This window comes from Heterodontus francisci, chromosome 1 (genome assembly GCF_036365525.1).
Source record: "Heterodontus francisci isolate sHetFra1 chromosome 1, sHetFra1.hap1, whole genome shotgun sequence".
NCBI classification, from domain to species: Eukaryota; Metazoa; Chordata; class Chondrichthyes; order Heterodontiformes; family Heterodontidae; genus Heterodontus; species Heterodontus francisci.
Window position 1 is genome coordinate 262,828,867 of NC_090371.1, and position 20,287 is coordinate 262,849,153.

Consider the following 20,287-nt stretch of genomic DNA (forward strand, 5'->3'; position numbering starts at 1 on the left):
GTGGTAGGGAATATGGGATTACTGTAGGGTTCGTATAAATGGGTGGTTGTTGGTTGGCACCGACTCGAAGGGCCTGTTTCAGTGCTGTATCTCTAAATAAAATAAAATATTTTAATTTGAGACAAAAAGTGAAAATGCTAGAAATACTCAGCAGGTCAGGCAGCATCTGTGGAGAGAGAGACAGAGTTAACTTTTCAGGTCTGTGTCCTTTCATCAGAACTGGGAAAAGTTAGAAATATAATAGGTTTTGAGCAAGTTTAAGGGTAGGGGTGGGGGGAAGAAGAACAAAAGGGAAAGTCTGTGATAGGGTGGAGGGTAGGAGAGATTAAGTTACAAAAGGTTTCATGGTACAAAGCCAAAGGGAGTGGTAATGGAACAAATAAAGAAACAAAAGATATGTCTGATTGAGATGTGAATGGCAGGATAGACACTTCCTTATCTGCTATGTTAGTTATGTTACAACCAAGGTAGGAAGAGTGCACTGTCTTTCCTGGTTCCACTTCTCCACAGGTCACAACAAATATTTAAATATTTACCCAGTTACCGATATGGTTAATCATATACTGTACTCTTTATCCCAGAATACAATGCATCAACTAGGCTTCTTTAATAAACAACAATATTGTCAGTTATTATCAAACAAGGCTTATCCAATAATGAAGCAAAGCAATAGCACACAGATTGAAATATGAAAGTTCCCTTTTTAAATTGCACCCCCAACCCCCCACACCCACACACACTGAAAAAAATACAGACATTCTCTCTGCAGAGATCTGTTACAAAAAACCCCAAAAAGAATGGACAAATAGTTGCTAATTCTTGAAGAGAAAAGAGAAGATATGAAAGGAAGCCAGTTGTCCCTTTTGGTCTGCCGCCCGAGTATACGGAGACGGGTCACTGGGATCTGTTCCAAAGCAGTTCTTTTCAGGCAGCATTGAGAATTACTCTGACAAATTTTTCCAGCTTCTCAGGAGAGATGCAGAACCAGGGATTTTAGGTCTCCTACACTGGATCTTTGCAGGGTTTCTTCAAAGAGGTAGAGAAAGAGGTGAGCTGGGTGGTTTCTTTTTCCTTGGCAAGCAAAACACCAAATGTCTTCAAACAGTTCACACCCCAACTGAACTGAAAACAATATCCAAACCCCAACCCAAAAAAAACCTCTTGACCTCCATAAAGCTTGACATGTGGCTTCTCTGTAAACATCTTCCCCAGGTCACCAAGGTTTCTGTTGTTAACTGACTTAAATCACATGATTTCTAGCACAGGTTGGTTTCAAACAACATCTCAGTGTCCTTTCAGTCAATGGTCAACAACAAAGCAAAGTCCAGGATTTATGAAATGTTAAGCCTGCCAATCAATCCATCTCCACAATTTAAATATGAGTCCTCAAAAATACGTTACAAAGATATAGAAGGATCTTCATAACAGTTACCAACTCAAAACATTCAACTATGTTCAGTACACATGACTTATTTGTTACAAATCTATGCTCCCTAGAGTATTCTCATCCCATTTGCCCCACTTTTTGCAGCGGCGACAGGGAGAGCGAGGTGGCAGCTGGGTAAGTAAGTCCTATATATTTGGGCAGCGGCTGAACCTGAGACACTACACCTGTAGTGTCTCCCACCCGCCCTCCTCCTCTAACCAAAAAAAAAGGACTCGGTGGTGTGCAGATAAGGTAAGGCTTTTTCTATTTATTTTTTTTTCGTGTGATTGGTAAAAACTTTTCGTTCCTTTTTCATTTATCTAAGTTAAGACTAAGTTAAGCTTAAGATTAAAAATGGCAGGAGATCTCAGACCCATGTTATGCTCCTCTTGCTCAATGTGGGAGCTCAGGGACACGGCTGATGTCCCTGACTCCTTCACGTGCTGGAAGTGTGTCCAGCTGCAGCTCTTGTTAGATGGCATGACGGCTCTGGAGCTGCGGATGGACTCACTTTGGAGCATCCGCGATGCTGAGGAGGTCGTGGATAGCACGTTCAGCGAATTGGTCACACCGCAGATTAGGATTGCTGAGGTAGAAAGAGAATGGGTGACCAAAAGGCAGAGAAAGAGCAGGAAGGCAGTGCAGGTGCCCGCTGCGGTCATCTCCCTCCAAAACAGGTATACCGTTTTGGATACTGTTGAGGGAGATGGCTCACCAGGGGAAGGCAGCAGTAGCCAGGTTCATGGCACCGTGGCTGGCTCTGCTGTTTGGAAGGGCGGGAAAAAGAGTGGAAGGGCTATAGTCATCGGGAATTCGATTGTAAGGGGAGTAGATAGGCGGTTCTGTGGTCGAAAACGAGACTCCCGAATGGTATGTTGCCTCCCAGGTGCACGGGTCAGGGATGTCTCAGATCGGCTGCAGAACATTCTGAAAGGGGAGGTTGAACAGCCAGTTGTCGTTGTGCACATAGGCACCAATGATACAGGTAAAAAACGGGATGAGGTCCTCCAAGCAGAATTTAGGGAGTTAGGAGCCAAGTTAAAAAGTAGGACCTCAGAGGTAGTAATCTCAGGATTGCTACCAGTGCCACGTGATAGAGTAGAAATGAAAGAATAGTCAGGATGAATGCGTGGCTTGAGAGATGGTGCAGGAGGGAGGGGTTCAGATTTTTGGGACATTGGGACCGGTTCTGGGGGAGGTGGGACTATTACAAATTGGACGGTCAACACCTGGGCCGGACTGGAACCAATGTCCTTGGGGGTGCTTTTGCTAATGCTGTTGGGGAGGGTTTAAACTAATGTGGCAGGGGGATGGGAACCAAATGAGGTCAGTGGACAGTAAGGAGGTAGTAACTAAAGCCTGTAAGGAACTAGATAATGAAGTCAGCGTGACTAAGGGAAAGAGTAGACAGGGAGCAGATGATGAAAGCAAAGGGACTGGTGGTCTGAGGTGCATTTGTTTTAATGCAAGAAGTGTAGTAGGTAAGGCAGATGAACTTAGGGCTTGGATTAGTACCTGGGAGTATGATGTTATTGCTGTTACTGAGACTTGGTTGAGGGAAGGGCATGATTGGCAACTAAATATCCCAGGATATCGATGCTTCAGGCGGGATAGAGAGGGAGGTAAAAGGGGTGGAGGAGTTGCATTACTGGTCAAAGAGGATAATCACAGCTGTGCTGAAGGAGGGCACTATGGAGGACTCGAGCAGTGAGGCAATATGGACAGAACTCAGAAATAGGAAGGGTGCGGTAACAATGTTGGGGCTGTACTACAGGCCTCCCAACAGCGAGCGTGAGATAGAGGTACAAATATGTAAACAGATTATGGAAAGATTTTGGAGCAACAGGGTGGTGGTGATAGGAGATTTTAATTTTCCCAACATTGACTGGGATTCACTTACTGTTAGAGGTCTAGATGGAGCAGAATTTGTAAGGAGCATCCAGGAGGGTTTTCTAGAGCAGTATGTAAATAGTCCAACTCGGGAAGGGGCCATACTGGACCTGGTGTTGGGGAATGAGCCCGGCCAGGTGGTTGAAGTTTCAGTCGGGGACTACTTTGGGAATAGTGATCACAATTCCGTAAGTTTTAGAATACTCATGGACAAAGACGAGAGTGGTCCTAAAGGAAGAGTGCTAAATTGGGGGAAGGCCAACTATACCAAAATTCGGCAGGAGCTGGGGAATGTAGATTGGGAGCAGCTGTTTGAAGGTAAATCCACATTTGATATGTGGGAGGCTTTTAAAGAGAGTTTGATTAGCGTGCAGGAGAGACATGTTCCTGTGAAAATGAGGGATAGAAATGGCAAGATTAGGGAACCATGGATGACAGGTGAAATTGTGAGACTAGCTAAGAGGAAAAAGGAAGCATACATAAGGTCCAGGAGGCTGAAGAAAGACGAAGCTTTGAAAGAATATCGGGAATGTAGGACCAATCTGAAACGAGGAATTAAGAGGGCTAAAAGGGGTCATGAAATATCTTTAGCAAACAGGGTTAAAGACAATCCCAAAGCCTTTTATTCATATATAAGGAGCAAGAGGGTAACTAGAGAAAGGATTGGCCCACTCAAGGACAAAGGAGGAAAGTTATGCGTGGAGTCAGAGAAAATGGGTGAGATTCTAAACGAGTACTTTGCATCGTTATTCACCGAGGAGAGGGACATGACGGATGTTGAGGTTAGGGACAGATGTTTGATTACTCTAGGTCAAGTTGGCATAAGGAGAGAGGAAGTGTTGGGTATTCTAAAAGGCATTAAGGTGGACAAGTCCCCAGGTCCGGATGGGATCTATCCCAGGTTACTGAGGGAAGCGAGAGAGGAAATAGCTGGGGCCTTAACAGATATCTTTGCAGCATCCTTAAACACGGGTGAGGTCCCGGAGGACTGGAGAATTGCTAATGTTGTCCCCTTGTTTAAGAAGGGTAGCAGGGATAATCCAGGTAATTATAGACCGGTGAGCCTGACGTCAGTGGTAGGGAAGCTGCTGGAGAAGATACTGCGGGATTGGATCTATTCCCATTTGGAAGAAAATGGGCTTATCAGTGATAGGCAACATGGTTTTGTGCAGGGAAGGTCATGTCTTACCAACTTAATAGAATTCTTTGAGGAAGTGACAAAGTTGATTGATGAGGGAAGGGCTGTAGATGTCATATACATGGACTTCAGTAAAGCGTTTGATAAGGTTCCCCCATGGTAGGCTGATGGAGAAAGTGAAGTCGCATGGGGTCCAGGGTGTACTAGCTAGATGGATAAAGAACTGGCTGGGCAACAGGAGACAGAGAGTAGCAGTGGAAGGGAGTTTCTCAAAATGGAGACATGTGACCAGTGGTGTTCCACAGGGATCCGTGCTGGGACCACTGTTGTTTGTGATATACATCAATGATTTGGAGGAAAGTATAGGTGGTCTGATTAGCAAGTTTGCAGACGACACTAAGATTGGTGGAGTAGCAGATAGTGAAGGGGACTGTCAGAGAATACAGCAGAATATAGATAGATTGGAGAGTTGGGCAGAGAAATGGCAGATGGAGTTCAATCAGGGCAAATGCGAGGTGATGCATTTTGGAAGATCCAATTCAAGAGTGAACTATGCAGTAAATGGAAAAGTCCTGGGGGAAATTGATGTACAGAGAGATTTGGGTGTTCAGGTCCATTGTTCCCTGAAGGTGGCAACGCAGGTCAATAGAGTGGTCAAGAAGGCATACGGCATGCTTTCCTTCATCGGACGGGGTATTGAGTACAAGGGTTGGCAGTTCATGTTACAGTTGTATAAGACTTTGGTTCGGCCACATTTGGAATACTGCATGCAGTTCTGGTCGCCTCATTACCAAAAGGATGTAGATGCTTTGGAGAGGGTGCAGAGGAGGTTCACCAGGATGTTGCCTGGTATGGAGGGCGCTAGCTATGAAGAGAGGTTGAGTAGATTAGGATTATTTTCATTAGAAAGACGGAGGTTGAGGGGGGACCTGATTGAGGTGTACAAAATCATGAGAGGTATAGACAGGGTGGATAGCAAGAAGATTTTTCCCAATTACTAGGGGTCACGAGTTCAAAGTGAGAGGGGAAAAGTTTAGGGGGGGTTTGCGTGGAAAGTTCTTTACGCAGAGGGTGGTGGGTGCCTGGAACGCGTTGCCAGCGGAGGTGGTAGACTCGGGCACGATAGCGTCTTTTAAGATGTATCTGGACAGATACATGAATGGGCAGGAAGCAGAGATACAGACCCTTAGAAAATAGGGGACATGCTTAGATAGAGGATCTGGATCGGCGCAGGCTTGGATGGCCGAAGGGCCTGTTCCTGTGCTGTAATTTTCTTTGTTCTTTGTTCTTTGTTCACTTATGACTGTTACCAGTGAAGGTAGTAGTAAGCCCAGGATGTGGAGATAATGATCTTGGGTTCCCTTAATAATGCTTCCTCCATTTTGGCTTCCACTTACCTTCTTGTGTAGACCATGTCTAATCATAGTGTCAATCTCCTCATGTTCAGCGCACCTCTTTAACTGCCTGGCTACCTCTTATGGTGATCTGGCAATGTTTCCACTGCAGGTGCACTGCAATTTTACAGCGGAAAATGGCAGAACCCCTTTTTGTTGGCAGAAATCGTGCCAGGAGTTTATCATGTGTATGGAATGAACTCTGACCAAGGAAACCAGGTTGGAGTTGGTGGTGTTGGAGGGCAGACAAAAGCCAGAATACTGCTGCAGGAAGGAGTATTTTGGCCCTAAATTCGTAAGTTGCTAAAGTTAGTGTTTAGATCAGAGAGCGACTGAACGCTTTAGGCATTGGGGGTAATTTTAACCTTACCCAGCTGGCAGAAACTCTCAGACAATGGGGATTAAAGTCAGGTGGGGTATAAACTGTATGGCTGATCAGTTCTAGTCAGGGGCAGGCTGGACAGGTTAGGTTAGGTTAAACTGACTCCCATCATTCCTGAAGTTTGTGTTGAGCTTGGTGGAAGCCCTGTAGAAGGCCAAAGACAGAAAGGTCAGAGAATGGGAGTTGGAGTTCAGGTGATGAGCCAGAGAGAGGTTAGAGTCAGGTTTGCAGACAGCACAGAGTTGCTTGACAAAGTTGCTGTCCTCACAATATGAAAGAGGTAACCACTTGAACAGCAAATAAGGGAGTCAATTGGAGGAAATATTAGTAAATCACCCTGTCACATTGTCTCAAAGAAAAAATGGTGCTCGATAAAAAAATTGCAATGGGATAATTTAATAAGGCCTGTTTCTGACCACGGGGATCGCAATGCACAATTACCCTGCGCCTGATCCTGTTGAGCCAGACAGCACAAAAACGTCATGCTGCCTGCTCATTTCAATGATTACAGCATGCAACCCAGCACAAAGCACACTGCTGACTGACTGCATGCTCAACAGGGAGATCAGCAGCATGCATGACGAACACAGCTAGCCTGGACCTCTTAAAGGTAGCCTGCCTCTCTTAAAGTGGAAATGCACTCATGCAGCAGGAGCTGTTGCAACAGTTTCATGAAGGCTTGGCTGGAAGGTAAAAGACAGCAAATAATGTAACAGGCAAGAGAGAGTGATCCCAGGCTTTCAGATGTGGTGCTGGAAGCCTAAAAGATGGAGGTGGAAAGGAGGAGCGACACCATGTTTTCACAGGGGGCAGGACACCCTTAACAGACATCCTGAAAAGAGAGTGGGAGAGGGTGGCCAGAGAGATGGCCCTGAGTTCTGGCCAGAACAAAAATTAATGACCTCACAAGGGTGGACAAGATTAGTGAATGTATCATGAAATGCCATATCCTACCTAGCACACAGCCATCCTTTCATGCTGTTCAATGCACCACACCTCCATCATGATCCCATTTGCACTCAGGACTCATGCCTAACATTCAGAGACTCCACCTCACTCTCACGTACTTACCAATATTACCAGTCTCACACTCACCTCTTGTTGCTTATATATACCTGAAGCTATTGAGTTATGGCAGGCATATTACCCAAATACATTGCAAAACATTCATTGACATTTTTTCCTCTCTCTTACAGGACAAGATGTCCATTAATTTAAGGAGCAGCAGAGAGCTGGAAGGGTCAGGCACACTTGCATTTTTCTGAACCCTCTGCAGGAGTCAGTTCTCTGCCTCATTGCATTGGCTGTGACTGAGGCCATTGCATCTAGCATTGCTGTGAACATTCAGGATCATGGTGTGTTCTGCCTTATTCCCCTTTTCAAATCCCATCTCACCATCATCCTGCTATCTTGCATGAAGTACAAACTGCAGATGGTGTGACCATGAACCTTTTGCTTTCTACACCGCCACCCTTTCCTCAACCCCCCGACCCTTCCCTTCTGCATTTATGCTTTCAGATACCCAAGAGTTGACACTTGGCCAGCCAGTGTCGCCTCAGCATGAAAGGCAAGAGCTGCAACAGACCTCTGATGAGAAAAACTGTTTCTTGATCTGACACTCAGCCATCAGCTCAGAAACTGGCTCTGTGCGAACTTTAACAGGTAGTATACAGTCGAGGTCAGCACATGGTGAGTTACTGGGCATGAGTGGGCTGAAGCTAGGCCAAAGGGAAAGGATAATTCATGTGCCAGCTCAGCAGAGGTCAAGGTCGCAGATGAGTTCTGATACAAAGGATTCAGATGAGATCTTTGATGGAATGGCATGCAGGAGAATGCTGATTGTCATGTTTGATGCTTTTGCAGGCCTGCCACAGACCCTCTTGGCATTGACAAGGAGCATGAAGGGGTTTGGCTCCCGATTGTTACAGAGCTTTGCACAAAGTTTAGAGCCCATCCTTTCCAGAGTTGCAGTGGTGGCCAACTCCATGATAGCACTTGCAGACCCATCCATGATACAGTACCTGGTCTCAGCTTTCACTGCAGTACAGGCAGAAACCACCCAACATCTCAGTACAGTAGCGGAAGCTGAGACTGAGGTCATGAAATTTCGACTTCTAGCCCTGCAAGTCCAGTTTGGTGCCATGCAGGCTCAGACTGCTGCCATCTTGGCTGTGGATACCAATGCTCAAAGGGGCATCCAGGGTTTTACAGCAATCCTGCAATCTGTCCTTCAACAGATTACTCGGCTTGCTGATGCTGCGCCCCAGGTCAGTGGCAGTGGCTCCATAGTGCACAAACTTGTCGTCCTCTCTCAGGATTACAGCACTCGTGCTCCCACCACTGCCACTCCACAAGTGCCCTTGCTGTTGCCTTTCAGCAAGCCAGCCCAGTCGGTTGCCGCCCATGTCGAGGTGAACCAATCCGAAGGCAGGCCTTCAATGTCTAGAGCTGCTCAAGGCCGTTCTGTAATGCCATCTGCAGTCTCCCTACTGTAAGTCACCAACCTTCCACTAGCCATGCATAGGCAACGGCACCTGTAAGACAGGCACTAAGGGAAGGCAAAGGGGTGAATCATTCAGTTTTGTATGTATCATTAGAAATTTTGTTGGATAAAGTTGTTCTGGAATTTTCTTTTTATTTGTGGCGTTTATATGAGGATTTTGGCCAATAGGACAGTGTGATGTTACGTAGCAGATGGATTGAAAGGTCGTGATTTCGAACCAATCGTGATGTGAGGACGAAATCTCAGGGGAACTAGAGTCTGATTAGTTGCTGATGGACAGCTCAGTAAAGCGAAGGGGGTACTAGAGGTTTCCTCCCAGTGGCCCAAGCAAAAAAACTGCTGTCTCGGAAAACGTTGATTGCTTGCTCCATGATGTTCCTGGTTGCTGCATGGCTTTCATTGTAGGCACGCAGTCCTCATGAGGTCACATGGCAGAAAGGAGTCATAAGCCAGGTGTAAAGCTGGTATCCCTTGTCACCCAACAATTAGCCTCTGGTTCTTTGTGTTGGGCCAAAGATGACAAGTACTGTTCTATTCCAGAAAGCCAGGTGGCGAAGGATAGAACTGGAGCCAATCTTTACAAGTATTTATATGCTTTTATTTACAGCGATACATCTTACAAGCATGCACCGCCTAGCCTCGCCATCATAGTTTCAGTCTGCTCCTATTTAGGAGCATACGTGAATCCCTAGTTATTGCCCACCACCTGCATACAATTAAACACAATTCACATACACTTAACGGTAAGGTTCACTGCTGCAGGATGAATGAGCCAGGATAGTGGGGATTCGCTGAGAGCATCTTCTGGACATGGTTACACACCAACTGGACATGAATAGAATGTTAGCACTTGTGGTCCCGGTACAACCTCCACTAATTCTACATCGGCAAAAGGAAGTCAAAAGCACATCACCTGAAGGTTGGGTGGCTAGCCCTTTAAATGGCGCTAGTGGAGGATTCCTTAAGCAGCTGAACGTATGTTAGCTGGGAGTGATTACGTGAAGATGTTAACAGGACCTGTGCATTCCAGAATGGCAGATTGTGCACCAAATAGGAGTTAAAGACTGTTTGAAGTCACCATCCACCCACTTTGCATGCTTCCAGAGTACGTACAGCATGCTCATGTTGGTGCCCTTACTGTCAGGGCATGCTGAGAGGGCTGTGCTGAAATTGGCTGGAAGTGTCCCAGCTGACAGGCTTCCGGCACTACAGAGCCCAATTTTGCAAATGAAATCTTCCATAACTATGGAAGAAGCAGCAAAGATTTGAGTGATAGAAGGCTGAAGTTAGTGGGTCAATTTTAATTCAGGACAGGATTAATACATGGAGAGGCCTGAAGCAGGTGATACATCCAAAAATCGGCCGGCCCTTGTTCAAATATTTCATTTTTGTCTGCCACCAATAGTCGTTGGGAATGACATCAGAGCTGGCAGGTGGAAATGGGAATTGGGGTGGGAATGGGACCTGCCAGGGTTTCAAGGGAATGGTATCCAGCATAAGATAAGTCCCAAGAGGGGAGTGGGGAAGGCCCTGGAAGAGCAATCCTGCTTCTCTTAGTCCCCTAGGAATCCTTCCAAACAGCAAAAACCATACCTTACCATGGCTTTTCTAGTCCACTTTGCTGCATCATATTAGCTGGGCCCTCCCCTCCTTTGGAGTTGTAGTAGAATTAGTGTTGTGGTGCTGATGCCATCATCATAGCTTTGACATTTCTAAATTAGGCCTCCACCTGTCTGTGGCAGGAACCACAGCCGATTTGAAATTTGGCAAAGATGAAATGTGGTGGGGCGGCAATAGTGAGACCTACGGCTGGTAAATCAATTTGGATGATTTTACCTCCTCCTCGAATACACCATTCCTATCCAGTGGTGAGGTGGTTAAAATCAGCCTCTAGGTGTCACAACTATGACAGGTTGTATCCATATTGTGCCTTTAACATATTAAAATATCCCAGGGTGCTTCACAGGAATGTTAGCAGACAAAATCACAGAAGAGTGGTCTCACCAGAAGGTGAGAAAGAAAGCCCAGTGAAACTGTGCTTGGTATTTGGACCATGTTGTGGATGCCAGAAATGGAGGAAGATGATCTGGTGAATGTGGAGCCCAGTGGAATGGTAGACAAGATGGATGGTGTCATCACAATGAAGTGAGCGGATGATGGCGACAGCAGAGGTATGGAAAATGGATCAGACATCTTTGAACACAACTAGTCTAGGAACTGTCGTCACAAGAGCAGAGAAGGAATGGTAAACCACAACGTTAAAGTTGCAGATAGTCTCAGACAGTGGTCACAGAGAAGGTTGAAGTCAGTGACTGGGGAACAAGCTTGTGGCAGGGTCTAATGACAATGGCTTATTATTTATTTAGAGATACAGCACTGAAACAGGCCCTTCGGCCCACCAGGTCTGTGCCAACCATCAACCATCCATTTATACTAATCCTACATTAATCCCATATTCCTACCCCATCCCCACCTTCCCTCAATTCCCCTACCACCAACCTATACTAGGGGCAATTTATAAGGCCAATTTACCTATCAACCTGCAAGTCTTTGGCTGTGGGAGGAAACCAGAGCACCCAGTGAAAACCCACACGATCACAGGGAAAACTTGCAAACTGCACACAGGCAGTACCCAGAATTGAACTCGGGTCGCTGGAGTTGTGAGGCTGCTGTGCTAACCACTGCGCCACTGTGGGATACTCATATAGCAAGTTGATACAAAGAATAATCATTGAGCAACAGCAAATGATGTATGATGCACTGAGAAGCCTTTAAAGCACAATCACCATAATTGCAGAGGGATTGGATGAGTCCTGCTCAAACATGAGGGGGTGATGTTGCAGGCCACTGAGATGATGTCTTCTTCTATGGATAGAGTGACCAATGCCATGGACCATCAAATGATCAGTCACAAGTCCATGCATGCCTGGAACACCACTGATGGTGCCAACTGTTTTCCACCTTAAACAGATTGACAGATATCTTATCCTAGAGGTTACAGGGCCACACTGATCTGCACCGAAGTGTTCGCCAACACAATGGTAGCAGTTAAGTGCGGCTGGACCATGAGAAGGATGAAAGAGGTCATGGAAGTGGGGATACAACTCAAAGCCCTTCCACTTCTCATCCATAGCCCACCCCTCAGTTAGTAACCCAATACGATGGCCAAGTCTGACCCTGCACATGTGCAGGTGCAACAGTCTTTGGTGGGACTCTCACGGGCTCCAAAACACAGGGGACGCCAACCAAGAGAATCTCAGCAGTCAATGCAGGGATGTGAGTAGCCTACCTCCACCTCTGCTGAAGCTATACAGGCTGCACCATGTAGGAGCAGCAGAAAAAGAGTTAGGCTTTTAGTTGCACAAGATATGCACATTGTTTGCATCAGATAAAATATTGTGCGTTTGTTGTTTACTCAGATCACATAAATGTTATTCGTTTTGCCACTTTTGCGTCTTGTCCATTCTTGGTTGCCGGATGGTAAATGGTCTTCTGTGCTGTTTGATCTTGAATGTAAGGACATGAGTTGATGGAGACCAATGGGGATTGTTGAAGGGGTGGCTGATTGGTTGCAGGACTGCTTTGTTGAGGGGAGAGTGATGTTGCATTTCCTTGTGACATGCACAGCAAACCACAGCCATTCTGGAAACTCTGGCTGGTGCGTACTGACGGGCGCCTCCAGATCTGTCTGGGCACCTGAATGCTAGGCATCTTCAGCATGCCGATGGCCTGTTCGATCACACATCTGGTGGTGATATGGCATTCATTGTAGCGTTGTTAGGCGTCAGTGGTTGGGTTTCTGACGGGTTTCATGAGCCAAGTTTGCATTGACCAAATAGCCACCTCTTACATCTGCTTGCAGGTCCAAAGAGATCAGGGAGAGTGGATTGACACAGGATGGCATAATGGCAGCTGCCCAGGAATCTTGTGCACACCTGAACAAACATGTTTTTATGGTTGCACACCAGCTGCACATTGATGGATTGGAAACCCTTGCAGTTGACAAATATTGCTGAGTGATCTGGGGTGCTGATTTCCCGTTTTTAACCCCTCACCCATACCCAAATCCATGTGCTCTTCCAGGTTATAATTCAGCACTTTATGACCTAGAAATTGGATCATACTGTGCCTGTTTTAAAGGCATCAGAAGTACGCCTCCCGATCATGTTGAATCAGGCTACTCAGTAGGCAATCAGACAGCATGCCTGAAAATAGCATTAGGTTCATTCCATCTGCAAATAGGGGGCCTAACGACTATTTCAGGTCCCTTTGAGAAATAGGTTTGCGACTGGCCACATAATTTGCGATACATCATGCTGTGGTCAGTTTTGTCAGGCACTCATCAGCCAAGATAGCGGTCCTTAAGAGGACTGCTGGATGCTGCCAGTCAATGGTTCAGAAAAAAAATTCCTTGCTCAAAAGGAGGGGTCTTAATAGTTGATAAGCTTCATATTTATTCTGGTTGCAGTATGATTTCTCAATAAACCTCAATCATCACATTAAAGATCTAAACTGTTTGTAAATTTAGTGTAACATTATATTAGTAAATTATGCATCATTAATCTCAAAAATTTAAAACACTGACATTTCAAAAGACTGCAATGATACTTTGGTAAATAAGCAGGTAAAGAATTTATTAATGTGTAATGAAGTCATATAAATAGCAAGTCTCTTTTTTTGCTGAAGTGCCTAGATATTATGGGAGCGATTGTGCATGTGGGTGTGCAGATTCAACTCTCACATCTCAACCATCCCCCGCCTGCCACCACGGGCTGAATTTTACCGGCCCCTGGATGGCGGGAACGGAGGCAGGGGAGAGACGGTGTCCAGCAAAATAGTGGGGAGTCGTGTCGGGCTGTCTCCTCACTGCTGTCCCGCATCTGGGGAAGGTTCCAGCAGGGGGCAGGCGGTGGGCCGGGTGCGGAACAGCTGCCCACTCTGTGAAGGCGGGCAGCCAATTTGCATATTAAAGGCCCAATTAGGGCCATTAAGCAAGGCCACCAGCATTTTGCTACCAGTGGACAGCTCCACCCCCCACCCCCCACATCAGAGGGAGGCCGCAAGCTTCATGCGGCAGCCTGGGGGGGACGGACCATTAGAGCCGCAGGCTCCATGGCCCACAGAGAAGGTCAGGCAGGAGAGGTAGCCCCTGCAGCCCTAACAATCACCCAAGAAGGTTTTCCCTCCCGATTGGTGGGGCCTTCTGCCCTCGTCCATCCTGAATCTTTTACTTGAACTTTTCTGTCCGAGTGCATCTCCAATTTGAGGCATCCCTAAGGTCTCCGACCTTCCGCAGAAGCACCTACCTCTCCCAGTGGCGCTGCTGAGGCTTCGGAGCTGTCAACCCTCCAATTGGGCTGGTCTCATGGAGAACCCACCCGCCATCTTTAACTGGACAGCAGTCCAGAGGCAGCCAATCAGGAGCCGCCTCCGGCAAAATTGATGAGCCGGCCCCATTGCCAACAAGGGCATGCGTGTGACTCATATTTGATCCTGACTTTGAGATCCGGACCCAAAGCCCATGAAAAAATCCAGCCCCAAGAATCTGGGCCACTCTGAGAACTGAGAAATTAATTAAATGAAAAAGTTCCATATATTGCCAACATGTATTTGTGTACATGCTGATTAACCTTGCATTTTCTCTGAATATAGTATCATCCTGTTGGTGATAACTTGCAATGTTTCAGTTAGCTTCTAATGCCATTTTGAATACAAATGGCCAACTTAAAAAGAAATCTGAGACAAACAGTTATATATTTTGCCGTTCACTGAATTTCAACGCAGGTGGATAAGGTAGTCAAGAAGGCACACAGCATGCTTGCCTTCATCGGTCGGGGCATAGAGTATAAAAATTGGCAAGTCATGTTGCAGCTGTACAGAACTTTAGTTAGGCCACACTTAGAATATTGCGTGCAATTCTGGTCGCCACACTACCAGAAGGACGTGGAGGCTTTGGAGAGGGTACAGAGGAGGCTTACTAGGATGTTGCCTGGTCTGGAGGGTATTAGCTATGAGGAGAGGTTGGAAAAACACAGATTGTTTTCACTGGAACGACGGAGGTGGAAGGGCGACATGATAGAGGTTTACAAAGTTATGAGCGGCATGGACAGAGTGGATAGTCAGAAGCTTTTTCCCAGGGTGGAAGAGTCAGTTACTAGGGGACATAGGTTTAGGGTGAGAGGGGCAAAGTTTAGAGGGGATGTGCGAGGCAAGTTTTTTACACAGAGGGTGGTGAGTGCCTGGAACTTGCTGCCAGGGGAGGTGGTGGAAGCAGATACGATAGCGACGTTTAAGAGACATCTTGACAAATACATGAATAGGAAGGGAATAGAGGGATATGGGCCCCGGAAGTGCAGAAGGTGGTAGTTTAGGCAGGCATCAAGATCGGCGCAGGCTTGGAGGGCCAAATGGCCTGTTCCTGTGCTGTACTGTTCTTTGTTCATGTGTTTCCTTGCCTTTTATTACTGCCTACTTTCAAATTAGCAAACAGCCAAAAACATCTTGGGTTTTTTCATATGAATTGTCGCAGTTACAATGCAATTCTCTCCTCATATAAGCCTACAACAATTGCATCGATATGCAATAAAATGTACAAAGACCAAAAGCAAAGGCTGAACAGCACAGATAGGTTTAAGGCATGCTAAAAGCCATGTCTGATTTTAACTCTTTGGAAACTGAGCATGGGGGGGGTGGGGGGGGCAGTTAAAATAGAGTCATGAAACTTACCCACTGACCCCCAAATGCAATTTTAAATTGCAGATGCCGAAGATACTCAACTGAAGCTTGTGGGGTCCTTTATTTAAATATGCGCATCAGACTCTAATGTTATCCTAGGGGCCCTGACTGCAATTTTAATTCCAGGCCCGTGCAGGTAGCTATGGTAGCTTATCTGCCAGGAAAAAACTGTCGGAAAATGGATCCGGGCAGCAAGGCAAGTTATTTTTAATTTCTGGCTATGGCTATGTGGGCCAGGAGGAAAAAGAGGGCTCTTCTGGATTGCACAAGGTAACTTTGGATCTTCCAACCCCCCGGCATCCCCCTCCCCGTTCCTTGACTGCGATCTGCACCTGACCGCTTACCTTAGTGTTTAGTTCCTCTGGTCCCTAGTAGCGGGCTGCTGCCATCCAAATTTAACATCTGGGAGTCGCTTCCAGCCTGTTTTGTTCAGGAAGTCGATCAGCTCCATGTTAATGAGGCCTAGTCGGTAAAATTGGCTGGGCCTCCCTGCTGCCACTCTCAGATACACTAGCTGTTCAATCGGCTGCATCCCTGCTCAGGAGTCAAAATCAACCCCTATACAGACATTGAAAGCTATAGAAGATGGGTAGAGACATTACAATAGAGGGGAATTTAGGGAGAGCATTTTAGAAAAGTGGGCTGAAGGCTCTGCCACCATTGGGAGAAAGAAGCCCCAATTAAGAAGTACTTTAAATAATACTCATGCAATTTCAGTTAGGGCAGCAGTTAAAGGCTGTAGTGTTTGGTGTTGGGTAAGTAACTTGATGTGTTCTGTTAAGTTTCACAGCATGATTTTATGTATTGGAGATGTTATTAAATATCATGCTGATGGGAACTGGTGAGAGGGAGAGGAGTTCAATCCGATTCTGACGTGTTTGATTGCTTATTTGATATTGGACTTCCTGTGCTTGCAAACCTTAGGCTATTCTCGCTTGTTTCCGTTTGATAAGAGCCAGGAAATGGGTGAAAAAAGTAACTGGCGGGGGATTGTGTATTGGGCATCATGAGTGAACCCAATGCTTATAGCATACTATTACATCTTAAGTGAAATAAAAAAACTGTTCTGTGTTGAAGTCCACAGTGAAGCAAGGAAAGATTCTTTTTAAGGGTAATTATGCAAACAAAGCCTGTTCTATAACTGAATTAGAATGGGAAGCAGATGTTGGTTGCTGGAGGGTATCCAGCTGATAACTGGAATCTATTACTACAGTGAAAATGCTGGGAGCAAGCAACAGTGATCCATAAATATATCAGGATTAATGCATGCCTATGTATGTCTATAGCAAATAAACTTTATGATATTTGTCTTCCTGGTTTGTACAACAGGAACGCACATAAGGAACCTGAGTGTGAGGTCAGTAGGGTCAGTTAGTGGTTTACACATTTTTCCATTCATTAAAATTAATGACAGAAAGTAATATCAGTCGCTGATTGAATGGAGTGATCATGAAAATCTCTTTGTTATGTGTAATGTATTTGTGTATTATGTTAATGCAATATAACATCAGAGCATGCGTGGTATGCAATGGTGCAATGACGTAATAAACATAATTTGAATTGGCCATGCTTGGAGTCCGCCTTCTTTATTAATGCTACCTAATATATAACAAATTTTGGTTACAAGGAAGAGACTAAGGTTCATAAATATTGGAGGCGAACGGGAGCAGAGACTGCAGTGAACAAGATCAGTTGGCTCCCGTTATTCAGTAATAGAACAGGCTTTGGTTGCATAACTACCCTTAAAAAGAATCTTTCCTTGCTTCACTGTAGACTTCAACACAGAACAGTTTTTTTATTTCACTTAAGATGCAATAGTATGATATAAGCATTGGGTTCACTCATGATGCCCAATACACAATTCCCCCTCCAGTTACTTTCTTCACCCATTTCCTGGCTCTTATCAAACCGCTCAGAAGGTGGAGATTTCAGCCGGATGGTGCAGAGTCTCACCGTTCCCACAATCATGCGGCGGCACTCCCGTAAGGTGGTTTGGAGCAGCCTAGGCCCTGCTACTATTTTCTTGGAACTGGCATTCAAGAAGAAGACTACAACCCCAGGAACGGAGAGGGAAAATTAGGATTTTCACTGATTGCGTCAGATAGTGTTTGGAACTGTCTCCTCAGTCGAATGGGCTTCCGCAGGGTCTAAATGTGCATCTGATTAAAATCTCTCATCTGGCTAATAGGACATTTTCAACCACCAATTGGACTGGTTTTGGAGCTAGTTCTACCTAAACTGACTTATTGAGATTGTCAGGCAAACCCCCCACCTGCCAAGACTGAGGCTCTCATTATTTCGCCACATGAACATAAACTTTAAATTACAAGCCCTGACTGGAAGGACATTTTCATAGTAACAGACAAGGTTGAAACAATGGGGACCCAGTAGTTGCTTCCCCAATACACAGAACTGGTCAGACCAGTTTTGGTCACATGACTAACTGGCTGTTGCAGAGTTTTGAACTGAGAGTTTTAAATTGGAGAAAACAGGATTTGAACAGAGACAAAGCTGTGTGCTCATGGAGTAAAGATCTCTCCTGGAACTGAAGCAAGAATACCTCACTCCTGTTTGCATCCATCTCCTTCCCACAGAACTGAATCAGATGAAAACACGTGAAACTCAAAGAGAGAAAAGTTTCTTACGTGAACAAGGTTTTAAGAAGAATACTGGGCCCCAACGAAAAGCAAAACTACTTACAAAAGGACTACAGTGAGTTTGAAGCACCATAACAAGATATTGCCTCAAACCCCCTCTCTACTATATTTTCCTCTTCTCTGTTCTGTTCCTATCGGCATGTGTATATTACATGTTCATGATAGCATGGGCACTTATTATATCCATAGATATCCGTATTGGAGTTTAAGTTTAAGTTTTAATAAAATTTCATCTTTCTTCTTTAAACCTCAGAAAGCCTGTGTGAATTGGTTTCTTTGTCTTATAAAACTGTGAACAAAGATTCACAAAAAGGGGAGCTCAAAGTACAGTGAGTTTAAAATTAAACCCTGTTACAATAAGACCAGGTGAAGATAGTAACAGACCCCTAGGCACCTTTCGCACCTGGTCATAACAGAGATGTTTAATTGCAAACAGTCATGTTGAACCTCGTCTGCTTTGCATCATATTATGCATGAGAATCTGTATCATTGTTATGGACAGTCACAGTGAAGTGATTGCTGTGTCACTGTTAAATTTGGAAATGGAACAATATGGCTGCACCAATGGGAAACATCAGAAGGCTAGGAACATATGAGAGGGCTGGAGAGCTATTCAGTTTGTATATTGAAAGAATGGATATGTTTTTCAGAGTTAATAACATTTTGGAACATGAAGGTGACAGGGAAGAGGTCAGGACTCAGAATAAGGCAATTTTTAAGCAGAAGAAAGCAATTTTGCTAACGGAAATTGACCCGGAAGTGTATGGAATGTGAACAAATCTTCTTGCTCCCAACAAAGCAAAAGATGTGCCATTAAAAGCAATCATCACCCAAGTTGGAGGAATATTTCAACCCAAAGCCTCTAGAGATAGCAGAAAGCTACAAATCTGGAGCCAGACATCAGAAAAGTAGCAAAACAGTTGGTGAGTACATTGTGGCTTTGAAGAATTTATCACTATGGTGCAACTTTGGCACATTCTTAGACCGCGCACTACATGACAGATTCATTTATGAATTGGTAGACGAAAGAACGTTACTGAACACACAAAATCTTACATTTGAGCTAAAGTGCAAGATTTCTCTTTCTATAGAGATGGCATGAAAGAATGCTTGGGAATTTCATCCTACGCAAATAACTAGTATAGCTTCTGTCCACAGTCAGAAGGCTTCGCCAAGCCTAAAGTGGAGAGACTTAGGGCTGGATTTTGCATCGGGCAGACGGGAGCTGGCCACTGATGTAAATGTCGGTGGCGAATTCGCTTCAGCCCGGCCCAGGGATCCGTCCCGCATTTTACGGGTCCCCGGGTTTAATTGTCCCGAGGCAGGATTTCCACCCACTTGAGGGAGGAAGTCCCGCCTCATTGAACTGCCGGCCAATCATCAAGCCAGCAGCTCTTACTCCCAGCAGCACCACCGGGAATGGTGGCCACTGCTGGGACCGCAGCCCAGCTGGGATATGGAGCCAGGACGACAGGTAGGTTAGGGTTGCCTCGCCCGAGTGATCGGTTGCGCCCCAGTGAGGCAAGGGTGGTTGTGTGGGTGGAAGGGGGGATGTCTTGGGTCCTGGGGGTGGTTGGGGAAGCGGGGGCGGCCCACAATCGGACACCCTGTGCCTGTATTTCAAGGCCCACATCCGGGGCGCTGAGAGACCGCCAGCTTTCACTGGGTGCTTTTCACATCTCCTGGACGCCCGCTTCTACGGGTAAAATCGCCATGGAGGTGGGCGAAGGCCCTTGAGTGGCCGTTAAGTGGCCACTTAACGGCCTTGATTGGCCTGGAGCAGGCGGCCCCATTTTGCGCAAACCCCCCTGGCCCATGTAAAGTGGGTTGGAGGCGGGAGTGTGTTGGGAAGGCCTCCCGGAGCCTCCGCTCAATTTTAAGCCACCCCTCCACCACCATCCTGCTCACTGGGGTGGGGTAAAATTCCTCTAGTCAGAAGAATGCTGGTGATAGTGGTTATCGCTTGATAGTGACTTGTTATCGCTGTAAGGGCAACCACACAGCACAGGCAGATCAATACACATCTGCCAAGTGCTTGAATGACCAAAGGAAAGCCCCTATTGCAACTACTTGCTGAGCAGGAAACAGAACTCATTCCAGTGGTAATGGAAAACAGCGATGTCACAAGTGTGGAGTTCACAATCTTAAAGTGATTCACGAGT